This window comes from Corapipo altera, unplaced genomic scaffold (assembly GCF_003945725.1).
Source record: "Corapipo altera isolate COAL_440 unplaced genomic scaffold, ASM394572v1 112, whole genome shotgun sequence".
Classification (NCBI taxonomy): Eukaryota; Metazoa; Chordata; class Aves; order Passeriformes; family Pipridae; genus Corapipo; species Corapipo altera.
The window spans coordinates 6,348,358-6,366,166 of record NW_020884899.1 but is presented as its reverse complement, the minus strand read 5'-3'; the positions used below and the strand labels follow the sequence as shown (position 1 = coordinate 6,366,166).

At 41.8% G+C, this 17,809-nt stretch overlaps 1 protein-coding gene across 1 annotated transcript in view; it reads left to right on the top strand.

The window, feature by feature from the left end:
• The window catches only part of TRABD2B (TraB domain containing 2B), a gene marked incomplete at its 5' end in the record, with an annotated part of 277,903 nt that overhangs the window by 47,712 nt on the left and 212,382 nt on the right, over positions 1–17,809 (top strand). The window lies entirely within an intron of this gene.

Genomic DNA, 17,809 nt, shown 5'->3' with positions numbered 1-17,809 from the left:
CTACTTTTATTCTTACCAATTTAATTGACAAGTTTCTTTATAAATAGTGTCTCAGCATCTGGGCTTCTGACATCTGCTCTTTCAAGTGGGCAATGCAATGACTGAGTAGAGCAGTTGCATAAATTTATGTCTTGTAGGGGATTGTAGCATTCAGTGCAGTCAAGGCATTTCGAAATCTGACAATGCTAGAACATAGATGGCTATTGGCATGGCTCTGATGCCAGCTCACAGAGAGCCAGTCCCATCTCTCATTATCAAAAACATACCCTTGGTTTCAGCATTCATCACCATTTGTCTCTCGTAATTGCATTTTCCTGAGTACCAGAAGTTAAATCAGCAGTGACAGAATATTTATGGCTCAGAAATATTCTGGATGATTTCTAGAGAAGCTGTTTCCAGTTTGGTTATTTATGTCCTTTTATCATGGATTTCATAGTGGGACTGGGGAACTTAAACAGCAGAAACCATATGAAACATGCTGAATGATTTCATCCTTGAGCCAAACACACATTTACTATAGGCAAAGAGATGCTGGTGTGAGCACACCTGCAGTTTAGGGCATCCAGCCTGTGGCCAGTCCTTTACCTCCTACCATCAGTCTGCAGAGAGGTGCAGGCTGGTTGCTGAGCTCACCTGGCATATTTTCTTCATGTGGAGGTTGCCATCATCCCCCAGAGAGAGGCTGGGGCTGATCTGGGAAGAAAGGGTGGACTCACATGGGTGAACTGCTTTGATCTGCTCCCCAGTGTCAGTCCCACTCATGCATGGGCCTTGCAGATGAAGCTTGTCAAGGGCTCTGATTGCTCTCCCCCTGGGAGCACCACAGAGCTGGGCTTTTCCTCGCTAGTCACAGTGTAAACTGAAATGTCTAAATTTTCAGTGAAAAAAGAATGGGCAGAATGCATTTAGGAAATTGAGAAGTGAGCTTGTCAGGTCTGTTTCCGTGACATCAAATTGTTTAAGGCTGACTCGCCTCTCGCAGTGTCCCACTCTCTTCTTGTCCATAAGACAGTTGTAATAAAGCACTTTGGCTTTGCTGAAATCAAAGATTTTGATAATTTTCCTTGCTAGAAATTTTGCCAATATCAACATACTTCTGTGAAATGTTCTTGTATCGGTATTTTCTCATATAAAACTGTTCCTTATGCAAAACTGACTATTCTCAGTGATAAAATCTTTTTATAGTTCCTATCCTGGTCTCAGCTTTAGCCTCCCTGTGATACTGTAAATTTTTATCACATGCCATACATAAATATTAATCATGTGCAGAAGGAGCCTTGATCTCACCAGGGTGTGTCACGATTTAGCCACGACGATGACGTATTGCCAGTTGAACTGATGACCCTGTTACTGATTGCCATTTTGCACATGGCTTAGATAGGGTTAGAAATATGAGTGGCCAGTCTTCCTGCAGGATCTCCAAATTTTCTGCATGTCCACGAGCCACAGGACGTGCTGCATATCTGGGAGAGCTGAGGGAAGGAGTGGCTGCTGGGCTGGCTCAGCAGCAGGCAGAGGCAGTCCCGAGTGCCCTGGGATCTCACCATGGCTTGTACATGGTGGCCCTTGCTGCCATGCTGCATCCTTTAAGCATCCATTGCATGCCTTGAGCAGCCCTCATTCTTAAAGGCTTTTGGGAGGTGTGGGTGAGGGGCTGTCTGGTTCAGGACCTTAGGCAGGGTACAGCTGTGAAGACTGACTGTGACTTCTTCCTGCTCCCATCTATAAAGTCCAAAATAAATCACAGCATCGGTGCTGACAATGCTTTTCAGATTTTCTTCTGGATAGCTGTTGTGGCTGGAGCTGACTTTCAAAAGGCCCAAATTGCTCTTTTCAAAATACTGTAAAGAAATCTTGTGCAGCAAACAGTGCACATAAAATGAAAAATAAAAAGGAGGACCTTTGTCTGCCTTTAATAGTCTGAGTGTTTCCTCAGGCATTGCAGGCAGCCTGCCCTTCCTGTTGGGAAGGCTGGCTGCTGCAAGGCAGATAACAGCCTATCTTTTTATAGGATGCTACAGACCATAGGTGGAGAGCCCGGTTCAAAGTGCAGGTCATGGAGCTCCTATAAATTGTTCCTGACATCTCCGATAAAACCCATGCTCTCCCTTCCTCCCCACGTCGTCTTTGAGCAAGGGGAAAGGGCTGCTAGTAAAGATACTATTTTTCCACTTCAGTCAATACTTTGATGTTTAAAGCTGTTTAACATTCATTAAAACTGCTCTTCAAATGTAATTGCAAGAATTACAATTCCGTTTTTACGACTGTCTGTAAATGTTATGGGACAGGCAGTTAAAACCATCCCTGTGATGGAGAGATGGTAGATCCAGCACAGGGCTCTCTCCCCAGAGAAGGGCAGGATCAGACCTGGGGTCCGCCTGCCCACAGACAGACGTGAGATGTGTGGGAGCAGATAGATTGTTTCCCGGGAAAAGTAGTTTTTGAGTTAATTGAGAGTGTTTGGAAATCTGTGCCGAGTGGTGACATCCCTGCCCTCCCCTCGCACACTCCACTCCTGGGCAAAGGTCTGTTTTGATATTTTTGGAAAGAAACATTTAGATTTCTTATTTCAACATAAAATTAATTTTGAAATTAGTTGAAAAGTTGTATATACCTACTTGTCTTTAAAAGGGTTTTGTTTAAGGGATGGAAAGTCTTTGAGAGGTGAAGTGAGACACAAGTTTGAGAATTCCGAAAAAAACCTTTTACTTGACTACGACTAAGAAGATTTGAAGGAAAAACTAAAAGTCTTCTCAAGGCAACCTAAAGCAATATTTCTCATTATTGCAGACAATCAGTTAAAAAAAAAAAGTCAACTATTCACCCACGTTGGGATTACTGCTGCAATTACAGATCTATTCCCTGAAAAACATCTCCGAAGATCCTTTCATGTCTCACTATGACAACTCATCTGAACATTTGACAATGCTTTAAAGTTTTCCTCAGAATGTGCTCACAGGGAAGCGCTAATAACTCTGTTTTTTCAATGGGAAAATGATGAGAGACTGCTTTATCTCATATAATTTTAGTTATCTGAAAATTAAACATCTTGTCTAAGCTACTTGTCTAAAGTCACATTGTAGCTGATTTTCTCCCACTGTTATATCTTCTCATTGGGACTGTGGAATGTGGGCAGGGAGTCTGTTTCTGCCTTTAGGAAATTTCTAAGTCGTATTATCAGGGGAGGAAGAAAAGAAAAGAATTTATTTGTTTCTTCTTTGGAAGCATAGTGCTCCAGGTGTCTTCTGAGGTGTGAATTTGGACTCCGTGTTGCAGCTGTGAGAAATGCTGCTCCTCTGGCCATCTTCTTTTAGTGGATGTGTGGTTAGTGAGGCTGGGGAGCCATGAGTGCTGGAAGGGAAGCCAACCAGTTACTGTCTTCATGAATCTGTGCCTGTGAGACATTTGCTAAGGAGACCAATAAGCCAGGGAGGCTCAGATGGACCTTCCCCTACGACTACACCTAAGAGAGAGGTTGCTCACAGATGCAAAAGCCTTGAAACATTTAAACTCGGCAATTAGAGCAGGTGACAAGATCTTTCAGGAGACTGTTTCCACCTGTGATGTTAAGCTCCATTGGGATTTCTTTGCAGTCCGACTCTATGCTTCAAGGACTGTCATTCAGCTCCAAATGCACTCCAGGAGCTACAAAAGAGCCACTGTCCTCTGCTTAATCCATGGATTGTATGTCTCTGTTGGTGCCTGGCTGAAGTATAGTACACACAGCCCTAATAGAGGCAATTAATGTCAATCAAATGATACCTCCTCCCACACAACATTTGAACTAATACAACCATCTTAATTGCCCAGTTTCTTAGCTTTCAAAAGTATGTTCTGCTTAATGATTCCTTTTCTAACACTCAAAGTCTGTTGTAGCAATACTGTTTCTACCAAAAATAATTTTCAGCAACAATTCTCTCTCCTCCTGCTCCCTTTCAGTCCTGTAACTTTTGCTCCCTTCATCCCCAAGCTGTGCACAGACCAGTTGGCTCCAGCCAGTACTAATTTCCTCAGCTGTCCTGGTGAAGCACTCGCATAAAGGCTCCAGCGTTTGACAGGGTGGTATTGTTCTGACTGTGTTAGCAAAGCTTCTGAGTTGTACAACAGGATTTGGAAATGCTCTTCTTAACTCGGGGAGACGTCCCGAGAAAGGAAAAATGAATTGGCACACAAGGAGAGTCACATTAAAGCTCAGACAAAATGTTTCTTTTTAAAGAGCTTTAAAATAGTCCCTAATGTAAAAGCTTAGCAGCTGCAGCAACACCAGAGCCTGAATAATTTCCATGTATTTGCTGCAGCAACGCGGAGCCGGAATAATTTCCATGTATTTATGTATGTGCGTGCTCACATGTGTGTGCATTTCTTTCCCAACCCGTTTGCAGCAGTGCTGTGATAAGCAGCACAACGTCACGTGCTCTCAGGTCAACACTGATTTATTTGCCACTCAGGTGTGAAGAACGACCCGTTGGGTTATGTCAGTCTGAAGTGGGCCATCTGATTTCGATTCCAGCTCCCAACAATTAATGCCTTACACACAATTTTCAGCACAATACCCAGCTTACGGCCTATTATGTTTATCATCAGACCATGAAGTATTAGTTACAACAAGCCAAAATATGTCAGATACCCCTGGCTTTCTCTGGCATTCTTGAGAGTGAGTTGAAAAGAAAATGTTTCTTCTATGAGCAGGAAACTGAAGCTTTGAAACCCTTGAATGCACATGGTCAGCCTGTGAAATCCAGCTTCGATTCTCCTTGCCAAAGTGGTTGTAATGGATTTCAGAAAGAAATCAGATTTCCAGCAATGATTTAGAGGAAGAATGGTGTATTCTGTGCAATGGATGGAAACAGGCAGACGTCTAGGTGTATGATAGGAATGTAAGATAGGAATCACAAGGGAATTGATGAATTCTTTTGGGCATGGGAATGCACAAGTTTCTAGGCAGGACATAGGTTTACAATGTTCAGTGAAAAAGCTTAAATTTACTCATTAAGAAAAATATATAGGGAGTGCATGTTGGCACCATGGGCCAGGTGGGATAGGGAGAGAGCATCATGGTAGGGAGAGCTGAGAAGAAGGATGTGGACTCATACAACATCTTGGTCAAAATCCATGCCAGATGTTTACATTCTGACAAAGTGAATTTTCCTGGCTATATACTTTTTATCCTACGCTTGCTTTTGGAATTTCTGGGAACTCATGAACTAAAAAGTGCTGATTTATGGGTCTGCAAGATTCATGCTCTCTGAACTTCTTATGTACATTGTTCTGTCTAAGATACAACATTTTAGTGCAGTTTTTTCACGTGTTTTGTACCTGGAAATGCAGAAGTGTCGTAGAAGTTCTTACCCTGTGCTTGTATTGATAGTGTGTCAGTGATCCTATGGTTATAAGGGAAAAATTGAAGTGTGGGTAAGTCGGTTGGCATGTTTATAGGATTTTTGTGGAGTAGATGGAAAGCAGGTGGGTTATGGGGTCCTGCAAGCTCGTGGTGCAGAAACAGTCCATTGTATCTCTTGAAGCAAGTCTGGAGGGTCAGACACCTGTCCTTCCATTCGTCTGCTGGTCTGTCAGCATGGTCCTGCTGTCTGTCATTAAAGAGCTGGGTGCTCCCAGGTGAAAGTGCTTACTGCACTCCTTGTGCATTCGTGACTCTTGGGTGAGATATTGTACCTATAAGAACTGTTTACCTGAGTTTCCCCTGCATGAGGAGGAGCCCAAACATAACAGTTCTCACGTAAAGATCTTAATCTCTCTATATTTCAAAACATTAGTTAAGGAATTGCTTTGAAGAATGGTTTTGGGTTCTGTTTGTTTGTTGTTTTGTTTTGGTTTTTTTTTTTTCTCTGAAAGGAGGCTAAAGATGTAAATCATTTGATGTATCCTGTTCTGGATGGAACTAGGTATACTTAAGAAGGGTGTATATTCACTTGATAAATGTGTATTAGCATCTCCACAGATAAGAAGGGAAAATAAAATTCTGAAGTGATTGGCCCATTCAGTAAGAAGAGTGACTTACCAGGGCTAAGTGTTTGTCTTGTCACTTGATGGAAGTGGAGGAAGATTTCTCAGATACTAAGAGTACTAAGAGCGATTTAATAACAGGTATTTTAGGAATAGCATGGGCAATCCCAGTGGTGTGTGTAGAGCACAAAGCTCTCGTCACATCAAGAGGATGTGAAACACTGGTGTGAGACACAAGGATTTTTACCACCCAGCTGTACTCTTCATCTTTTCCCTTTGTTTTTTTGTTCTATCTGTAGGTATAAATAACCTTTGAGTAAGCAACTTCAATTTAGCAGACTTCTGACTCTTAACTCAGGTTTATTTATACACCCAGTAGCTGTGGAGGGATCTACCAGTCTCCAGTTTTTCACTAAGGATGGAGACTGTTGTGTTTTGAAGAGATTATGGGCTGTGTGTTGAGTAATAGGTCTCAAATGGGTCATGACCATGAGAAAGTGCTCTTTTACTGATGCACTGATTACTAACACTGCACTACAGAAGTTCCACTTTCTCTCCTGTGGTTTTGTATTCCTGATGTGCTCACCAATTCTTACAAGCTACAGAGAGGAACTCAGCCCTGCTGTATGAAAGCTCCTTGAGTCTGCAAAAGAGGATAGAAGAATTTTGAGGAGCATGTTTTTCCGTCAGTCAAGTATTTTCAGATCGTATTAGATCGTATTTTAGATCGTATTTTAGATCGTATTTTGAGACTGTCTTGAATAGTCCAGATGCTCAGAGAGTACTGCTTGCTTTCAGTATATATTGCTCATGAGATATTCAGGTTTTGTTGCTTTATTTATGTCAGAAAGACTTCAGCAAGAGCTGTGTGGTGTTTGAAGTTTCCGTTAAATGGGTAGTGAAAATCAAGAAGGGAAGAGTGAGAAATTTGAGCATCTGTTTGTGTGGCTTCCATTGTCTTGAAGCACAACTTCTTCTCGGTAACTTTGTGATTTCTCCTCAGCAATATTCATGGCAGTAGGGAAGTGTAATCTTCATTGTATACAAATAGGCACCATCTGATAATAAAATGATAGAATAATTTAGTTTGGAGGCATCTGTGGAGGTCAACTACTCCACTTTACGACTCAAGTGACAGACAGCTTCAAAAACAAGTTCAACACTGACGATAATGTTGTTCAGGTTACCAAGGAGTTATTTTGGCAAAACCAAGAATTAAAAAAGTTTCTTGTGTCTTGGTGGGGAGCCCCTCAATTACACCTTTAACCCATATTTTTAAAGTGGTTTAAAAAAATGAGTTTGAAAAACAGGCCAATCTAGCGTAGTTTATGAGTTGGTAGCATCATCTATACATGGACAAAGGGTAGGACACGGTAGGACATGGTAGGACACCAAGTCAAAGGAGCAAGTGGTAGAAAGGGTGTATGAAAAAATGGGCATCTCACTCAGAATGCATTCGGGAAAAAAAATTATGGTGCACACTGAAGGTTTAAGAAAGGAACCCAAATGCTTTCATTTTATACAGCTGATTACCTTATGCAGTGCTGCAACGTTCAGGCTTTTACTAGCTGACTAATATCTAAGGACATTTTCTGTTTGTTTTCTCTGAAAACCTCGTTGAACTGACAAGAAATACATTGTCCATATGGGGTGAAGAATGGCATTTAAGTATCGTGTGTTGAAATCCCACTCACTTTTACACATTATGCGTCAAAGCCCTGCTTCCTGGATACAAAAGTAGTTGTGTTTCCAGCAGAAGGTTTACATAGTTTAGCATGAACTAAAAGCACCAGGGTATGAAGCCAGTCATGTATATAAACCATTAAACAATTTCAGTGCAAAGCTGCACAAAATGTCTATTAAATTTAACAGTACTGTTAAAAATCCACATTTAAGCTTTCATTGTTTCTAGGAATGAGGCTTTGAAACATGGAAGCATCAGTTAAAAAATCCCCAACAGTAAACAACCAAAACCTGGCCTTTGCTTGGTCCATGATTTCATAGCAAAGACGAAACATCCAAGTCCCAATGCTTCCCAATTGGTCTTGCTCCAATCCTGAGCTGACTTTTAAGTTTTCTGCAGTGTAAATGTTCCCTTTATGAAGTGGGCTATAGCCAGTGCCCATGGAAGCCTCTCCTAAGGAGGTGTTATTTTAATATATGAAGGGCAGTCATTTCATTCCATAAAGATAGCTTGTTCCATGGAGGAAATAAACATCACACTTGACAGATGCAGGGACGCTCCAAGATCCTCAGCTCCTGTGGGGGCAGTGGAAGGCCTATAAAGCTTTTCTGTGTTTCCTGCATTATAGTGCATGGGGCTTTAGATGTCTTCCCTGAAAACCAATTCTGTGGTATAACTGTAGCCACCTAATAATTTTATTTTACTTTTAAATACCGTGCGTGAATGCCATAGAATGCAGGGAGAAGCATGGTATTATGTGGAAGGGTGCTAATAGCAAATGGAGAAGGGTCCCAAGGTAAGTACATAACCTTCTCTGTGTTCAGTTGTAGTGAACTTGCTGGGAACTGGCATCAGGCAAGGTGTGAGTGGTTCAAAACCAGCCTACACATGACCAGTTTGTGGGAATAGCATCTCTGTTTGCATAACAGAGTGCAGGCTAATGGACTTCTGCAACCCTTGTTTCATCTCACCATCTGTCCCAAACATGTAGGAGTCCAAGATCGTAGACTGCCAAAAAAAAAATTAATATTTTAAATTCTTGCGTGTTGAAGATGTTGTGTTCCCACCCTGTAGTGGGTGACTGCCCCTTTTCAAGATGGGCACAATCTGTATCTTTGACTGAATTCCTTTTGGATGTTGTGTGTACTCTGGACTAATTGACGACTATTTCTAGCACAAGGTCTAGAGGCCAAAACACTGGCTTAGCAGCTGGAGTGAAGAGTTCAGATGAAAGGGATGAGAAACCTCCTGCCTTATCTATTAATCCAATGCTGTATTTGTTATCCAGAAATTATGGGGAGCTGGCTGCCAAGCTGAGGTGAAGCTTATCCAGAGTTATTCCGACCACATTTCTCAACATCATGTTTGTTGTGCTTGGAAGGGACTGGATCGCTCTGTCGTCTCTCTCTCTCACTCCCTCTTGCTGAGCATAGTAGCTATACTATATTCTTACTGGAGAGCTGTGGCACTTAATGGTGAACCAAAGTTGCTTCATTTTTCCCTCATTTGATGAATGGAGCCGGGGTTGAGGCAGGTATTGGGAGTGGAAGTAAGGAGAGAAGGAAAATTCACCTTGAGAAAACCCAGTTTTCCTTAATGAGTGAAAGATGTTGTGCTGAGAACAACACGTATTGCAGGAACTTTGTTGGCCAAAAGAAGGAAGAATGTTCTGTCTGTCTCGCAGTGCTTACAACCTTTCTTCTGAGTATATCAGAGAGAAGAAAACTGAAAGAAAGCTTAGGGAAATTCCCTCTCTGTCATTCCAGTAACCCATATAATGCCATTCTGTCACCCAGCATCACTGCTGATTGAATGGATGCAAAAAGGAGAGGCTGTGCTGAAATCCATAGTGCTTTCTAAATAAGGCTTATAGTATAGGAAAACATAATTTAATTCCCAGGATAAAACTCCCCAGAAATCGAAGAATTTGCTTTTTCATGTACAACGTATAACTTCTCTTGTAATTGAAATAATAATTTCATAATCGGTACATGCTGTTGGCACTACTTTAGCATTGTAGTGACAGTTCTGTGATGAAACAATTCGTCATTTTTTTTCAGGCTTTTTCCCCCCATGATTCATCATATATTATGCACCAGCCACAGTTCTTACCAGTAAAGGTTTCTGTGGAAGTGGCCTGTCAGAACACTGTTGTATGATGCTGATCCATCAGCGTAAGGGAATTTCTCATGGAAGAAGTAAATACCACGAAATTAGTCATACAACATTTCAACATTTCAATTAAACTTCAGTTTCTTTTTTCAAAAGCTTGCAGAAATGGCAGCATCTACTGTATATTTTTTCCTTGCAAATTTTTATTTCCTCTTCGGATTTTGCTTTTCAGAAGTTCATATTTTTATCTAAATTAGTTCAAGCTGTCACCAAGCATTTTGGGCTTTTTTTCCCCCCAAGAAAACAATGCTTAATTCACTGCTTTGCATTTTTTTTATAGATGTTGCATGTGTTTATCGCATTATTTATTTCAGCAGCAGCCAGACAATACTATCGCAAAGGAGTTTTGTCGTGATGGAGGACCTTTTTTGGGTTTGGGAAAAATCTTGGGGGAAGCCAACCCGTGTGATTTGGCAAATCCATTCCTTTTGCTTTTGTCCTCCTTGGACCAGATGGGTTTCTTACTCACTGCTTCCAGTGGGACTTCTTGTGGGGTAAAATGCTATATAACATTAGTGGAGTTATGACAATCTATCTGGCTCTCCCTGTGCAAAGAGATATTCAAAGCCCACTCCTCCAGGGGCTAAGAAAATTAGAGAATCTGCTAAATAACAACTTGGAAATGCTTTTTCCCATATACATGTGGTTGTTTTGAATGAGGAGTGGAGTTTCTTGGGCTAACTCCCGGCTCAGTGGCTGGTTAGGTCCTACACAACCAAAATTGGTCCAGTCTCAGCCATCCCAGTCTGGACCCTTGGTTAGTCATTTATAACTGTGAAAAGTAAGGACAAGGTGGCTGCAGGAAGTTCTGATTTTGTGCTGGTGGTGTATTTTGACCATTCTGTGTTTATTTTGCTCCAACATAAGCAACAACACAAAATGTAGGGCACAGTGAAGCAACGCCTGGGAATGTTGCCACTGATGTAAATGGTGTTGGTCTCTAATCCTTTTCCAGCAAAGGCGAGATGATGCATCAGCAAAATGGCCTCCCACACTGGGAGAGACACCAGGACCATTCACAGCTGCTGAGACAGTGAAACAGTATTTTGGGGAGGAAAAAAAAAAGGAAAAAACCCTCATTCCTTAATATACGGTCTTATAGGGAAAATATTTATCCAACCATCTAAAGGCAGGAGTAATCGCTGCAGTTTTCCCTTCACTCAGAGACTGGAGATTTTTCCTGACTGAAAAAAAAAAAAAAAAGAAAAAGAAGAAGTCCAATTTTGTGTATGTGAAGAAATCAAAGCATTGCCCTTGAAATGGGTTTTTCAGCTGTCCCCTGGGTATTCTGGGGTTAGTTTTCACCACGTGAGGTTCTGAAGTGCATACTCAAAGGTTCAAACACAGTAAAATTGGCTATCACTGCCAGCTCTGTTGGGTGGGAGAAAGAAGTTCCTTTATAGAAAAAGGGCGGGGGGGGAAAGGAAAGACTCTTTTTCTTCTTCTTCTTCTTCTTCCAAGGGACTTTATGAGAATGAGCTGTAAGAAGTCTTGACTTTTATTATATCCTGTAATCAAATTTGAGCATCTTATTTGCTTCTTTTCTCCGAGACCACCCTGGCGGTAACAGTCCACACACACACAATTTTGGTATGCATAAACCCATAAATTTCATAACAAAATATAGGAGCTGAGGTTGTAGGAGGACTGCAAGGCAGAAGGTGCTGAAATGTAAAGTCTGTGTGTGTTTGAAGGGATGTCATTTATTACATACTTCTGCCTTAAAAAAAAAACAACAACCCGTACTGTTACCACACAGACTGTATAAATATATATTGCCTAATGCAGGATGGTGTGGTGTAAAGATTTTATTGGCATGCAGTAGCTTAGCTTGAGTAGCAAAGGCCTGAGCAAGCCCTGTATCACCTCAGATGCGTGCCAAGAAAACATGTCCTTGGCATGAGCAATGGGAACATCCCCAGTGAGGCTGCATAGGTGCAAATCTAATGAGGATAATAACCCACATGCTCCAGGGCACCAACCCATTACTGGCTACCTGGGATTAGGGAGGAATTTCTCCTTTGGTTGTGTTATTCTAAAGCCATTTATTATGGGCTCCACACACTTCTCTCTGAAGCCTCTGCCACTGGCCACTGCAGGAAGAGGAGGATGAATTTGATTGACTACCTGGAAGGACCTGATCTGGGAACTCACGCGCTCTTCTGCGAATTCTGTAATGAGACCTGTTTTATGTGGTTTGGAAAACGTTCTGCTGGGGCATTTTGTGCACATCTCTCTGTAATGCCAGCTCCTGTAAAGCTTCTTTCATAAGTACGTGGAATGATTTAGGTTGGCAGGGCACTCTGCAGATCAGTCCAACACCCCACTCCGGGCAGGGCTGACTTCAAAGTCGGTCAGGTTGTGCAAGGGACTTGCCCAGTTCACCTCTGAAAATCTGCAGGGGTAGAAACTTTGCTGCTTCTCTGTCCACTCCTCTGTGGAGAATTTCCAGCAACTTCAGTGAGAGTGACACATCTGGATACACCTTTCTTGAGCTGTAGAAAGGTGGAGTCTCTCCAGTGACAGTAATTTTTTCTTTCTCCTATAATCAAAGACAGAAACACACGTCTCCTGGTGGAGTTTCTTTCATCCAAAGATGAGTGGCTGAGACTACCCTTGGTCTGAATCATTTCTGGCAAGGTCTGTCTTGCTCCAGTGAACCTGTGAGGAACACAGATGTCCCCCTTACATTTAATACTTAAGTACTCAGCAGCAGTAGTTACCTGGAATGAGTTTCAGCCAAAATACAAAGTCATCCAAGGTGAAGGGAACAGTGAGTTTATGTAATACAGTGTTATGAGCTGACAGTGAAAAAAAAAGCCCCAAAACACTAGAGAAAGTAGTTCCTTTGATTTTTAGTGATGTAGAACTACTATTCTGAGCAATAAGACCTTAAAGGCAGCAAGTTTCTCAATACAGCTTATTATCTAAAATCAGTGAAGATTTCTCCTCTTGAAAAATGGCTTTGGATTTCAACAATTTAGCTGCTTTTTGAACTCTGAAAGTTTGATGGTCTATCCTTATTACAGCTGGTAGGAAAAAATCAGACTGTTACTCTTTCTTTGGGAGAGAGAAACACATTTTGAATAATACCTTGTGAAAAAATATATCTGCATTTTAAGTGGCAAGGAAAAAACAGTGGGAGGAAAAAGTAGGAAATTGCATCTGATAGAAAAGAAAGCAAAAAAATTACGAAAAAATTTAAAAGATTCTGGCAAAAACACATTGGCAGCTCCTAAAATTCCACTGACTTCTAAACTTGCCTGATGAATCCTCCCTGGAACTGGATCTGGAAAATCACTGGACATGGTGCTCTCCAAACAGAAAACAAAACCACAGGTGCTATCACTTGGGGAAAAGAGTCCCCAAGATTTTGGGATGACATTATTCCAATACATTTCTATAACAGATTTCTATTGATTTCTTTTTTTACTTTATGAACAGAGGCTTAATGCTTGTCATACAGTGTTGTATATCTCAAACAGTTCCAGTGAATTTCTTGAGAGTGAGTAAGTTTTTCTATTCCAGCCTAAAGAGAAAAACAAAAAGTCAAGGACAGTTGAAAAGTCACTTTTTTCCCGGCTCAGAAACTTCCATGGCTTTCATTAGCAGATCCAATTGAAGTCCTTCCTGGAAGGCAAATCCTTTGCACACCCTCTTATTTTTAGGATGCCAAGGGAATAAATGGAGTGATGGAATCTGGAAAGATCTCACTGCAATTTTGAAAAGTAACTTTCTCCTTCCTTTACCCCCACGTACTACCACAGTAGGGAAAAATTATGGGAGTAAGAAAAATAAAGCCTCCGCAATGTTGAAGCTTACTGCTCTGTCAAATAAAATTTTCTATATTTTTCCGTGAATTATGAAAAAAAATGGTTAAAAAAAAAGCATTCATGTATAAGTGTGTTGCCCAGTGTGCCAAACTAGTGTGGGCAACACACACTAAGAGTCCACAGAGCTGCTGCATTCCTCACTCTGTGCACATGGGCAGTACTGGATGGGAAGGGAGGGGAAGGAAAGGGAAGGAAAGCTCAGAGGAGCAGCAGCTTTAGCTTCCCTGGCCTGGGCACAGGCCAGCATAGCTGTGGCTGGTGCTCTGGAGGTGGGAGAGCCAGGACCCAGCCAAGGGGGCTGCCCTCTCTCCCCAGAGCCAGAGAGAGACCTTGAAAATGGCAAAACTAAACATGCTTTTGGTTGCTTTTTTTATTGTGGGAAAGGGCCTGCTTCTGGAAAGTGGGGGGAAAAGTTTGCTTGTCTTCAAAATCCTGAAAAGGAAGATGTTTCTGAAAAAAAGGAAAAAAAAAAGAAGAGGGTAATGTTTCAATTTGGGTACATTTATATAATATCCCCTTTGGAGCTGTAGTTTGGTTAACCTCTGTGGGTCGAGCTCTCTGCTACAGAAACCTCTCCTCAGGCTTGCTGGCCAGAGAGCCTTGTGGAACAACCACCACCCTGGTGCTTTGTGGAAGATTTAAGCAGGGAATTTAATCTCTGGAGAAAAAGGGAACAGGACACACCCAAGCAATCGTTGCACCGAGATTTTTTTTTTTTTTTAAATTTTTCATTGTAAATTTTGCAGGAAGACATTTTCATTTCCAGTTAACTCTATGTGCAGTTGAACTTCTCTTCCTCTCATTGATCCCCAGGCAACTACAACTCATGTGTTTTCCCTGTTGTTCGAAGGGACATGAAATACATAATTGAGGTCAATGGGGATGTGTTGGTTTCTGATGGGAAGAGTCTTCCATCCTGTGCTTGCAAATTGTCCCTCAAGTCTCCAGCTTGTCCTGCAGGAGGTGGCTCCTGCAGAGCCTTTCCTAATGCTGCTGGTGAACACCCATTGTGTTTGCAATCATGCCACTGGTGTACTTTGGTGGCCCTGGGTAAATCTCCTCTCCTCTGCAATGGGGAAAAAACCCAACTTCCTTTGGAAGGGAGATCTACTGAGGAAAATATACTATGAAAGTTAGGAAATGATAATAAAATAATTGCAGTAGAAGTTTAGGTTGGACCTCTCAAAGGGGAGTTTTAGGAGTTTTAGTTGGGGAGTGAATACCAAATTTTAACACTGTGTGGTTTAAATATACAGCTCTGTGAGTATTCAGGCTACTAATGAGCAGTGTTATCTTTTCAACCTCTTTCCTCTGCCCTGTCTGTCAGTTATCTGGGGCCTCTCATAGAGCAGCAAACAGTGGTAATCTCTTGCAGATGCTCCCAGTATCTGTCTATATCTTGGCCAGATCACGAGTGAAAAGGGGATCATCAAAATCAGAATAAAACAACACAGCAGCCATCCAGCACAAAGTGATGGGAGTGTGTGGGTGAGAGGAACTGAGTTTCTGCTGTTGCTATTGTGGTTTGTTTTTAAACATAGAGGGCATGTCACTGTTTCTGAGCTGTAATTTGCTAAGTCAAAGTGATCTGTGGCTCCAGAAAAGCTGTGACATAAACAGAATAGAAAGGAAATATTCTGTCAATTGCTGAAACTGGCCATATGTTGCAATCAGATTGCAGGAAATAGAAAAACAAGAACAAGGAAACTTTGTGAATAGCATCAAAGGCAGCGTTGGCTCACACTTTGAAGAGCACAAGCGTGGTCCATTGTTTGTTGATTTTCTCCCAGTTTGTGTGCTTGAAGCCCTTGAGCTCTCGTGGGCATGTTAAGGGTGTATTGATATTGGAAGGCAAAACCCACGTCCCATGGGTGCAATGAGCCTGTTAGGCAGCTGGGATGTCAGAAATAGGTTTACAGGGACATCCTGAGTACCAGGAGCCGTGACAAGGGTACTTATGCAAAAAAAACCAAACCAAACCAAACCAAAAGTAGTTTCAATGGATTGGACAGAATCCGAGCTGATATTCAGAGCTGATATTCAGAGCTGTATGGCTATTATAGATTGTTAAGCTCTCTCCCCTGGGCACGGGGTATCTACATACAACCATCCAGGACTGTGTTTGCAGATGCTGAGCAGAATCCTTATCACTTCTTTTGTTCTGTATCAAGTTGTTGTTGTTGTTGTTCTTTGAAGGTTTGACCCACTGTGATCAGGTTTCTACTGGAAGTTATTTTTGGCTGGATTCTCAGTGCTGGTAAGGGTTGATTTTCTGCTTCAGCCACACTGTTTCCTTAGTGATTTTTAGCATTTTTTTTTTCTCCTGCACTTGGTTATTTCTCTTCATGGAAGATGTAGGAGTTAGTGCCCTTACTCTCCCATCATTCTGATGGAAATGGGCCTAGGGAGAGCCCTGCTGTGACAGGCAGATCCAAAGGAAGCACAGTTAGATAGGGCAGAGGAAACTGGGCTACAAAGAGCATTGAATGAGGAGTTCAGGTTGCCTGGGGAAAAAAATTTGCACAAAAAAAAAATTCCTGTATGATTTGTTAAAAACTGGCAAAGCATTGCCAGAACACGGTCAAGGTCTTATGATGGGACGTGTCTGACAGTGTTGACTGTTGTCTGGAGGCTGATGGAACATCTTTGGAAGTGCGTTAGAAATCCAAGTCCAACATGTGCTTCATCTCTCTTCCTACCTAATAATCCATGTGTACTATTTCAGACATTCCTGTTTTCCAAAAATGATCTGCTACAAAATGCTCCTTCTTTGTCCCTTTCTGGAGCTTGGATTTCTCTCCCAAACCCACTGTGCTACTAACCCATAACGGATGAGACAAGCTGCCCATCTTTCTGTTCATCCCAATGTCAAACATGCTCCAAGGGACCTTTAGTCCTGAACTATCCTTTTTCACACCAGGAACAAACCAACCTCCCCTTGATTTTTTGCGGAATGATTGGGATCTTGACATAGGCAACTTCTCCTTTCCATGATGACACTGACACAGCTCTTGAGTCTGTGTTCACAGTTTGAGGCACACACAGCAGCTCTCCTGTGTCTTCTCTGATGACTCGATTTTGTCTTTTGTGTTTGTGGACACAATCTCAAATTAATGGCCATGACTGAAAACACTGACTGTCTGTATTTCCTGAAGTTACAGCAAAGGAAACAATGGTTAAGGTGGGGAAACGGAATGAAAGGGCACTCATTGCTTTCAATAATTTTTAAGGAATCATCAGTTTTACTTAAGACTAACAATGGAGATTTGTATCTAATAAAAGTGGCATTAGTGCAGAGCTAGATAATTAACATAATCACATCTAATTTCAGTATAATTATTGTATTTTAATTAGAAACATCATTATTATAATTAGAACATGTATAAAATTAGCACAAAGGTATTTTTAGGGTAGGATCTGTCGGTTAATTTGATGTGGTCAGTAAAGCTGTTGTCATTCTGCATTTCAGGTGGCTTCTGGTGGGTAGTTCATGCACTTGCATGGCAGAGGACCTGGTGGAGGTTGGCAGTGCAGATGATACAGCTGTAGTTCTCTGCTGAGAAGTCTTTGCTGGTGGAGAGTGTGTTGTCAGGCCAGTAATTTTCATGGGAGGATACTCAAGCGTGTAAATTAGCCCTGTGTGGATTAGCAGGATTTTCCTGCCTGCATCCAGCAGACAGCACATTTTGGGAATGGCCATTGTTGTACTTCTCTGGATAAAAACTGTCCTGGATCCTGTAGTCTTTGGTGGGACTGTGTCAGTTTTCGCCAGCCAGAGGTGTAGTGACCTTCTGCATTGCGTCTGGATGTTTGTTATTGGAGAGGTTAAAGCTGCATGAGGGCTATTTAATTACAGGCCTGCAATGGTTTCTGCATGCTTTCCCTGGAATTCATTGTGTGTTCAGGAAGGTGTGTAAATCAAACAACCAGCACATCAGGCAGGGGGTGGGGGCTGAGCAGGAGGAGTTATTGGATGCCCTCATAAAACTTTAAAAGGCTTGAATGTCAAGTTTAAACTCTTGGGGCCTTAAAACTTGAGTCTCAAGGCACTTCTACCTGCTGTTTCATCACATAAGCTTTTCACTGTTCATGAGCTGCAAACCCAAGATGATTATGACTTCTATTTCCCTGCAGTGTATTTAATTTCCCTTTACTG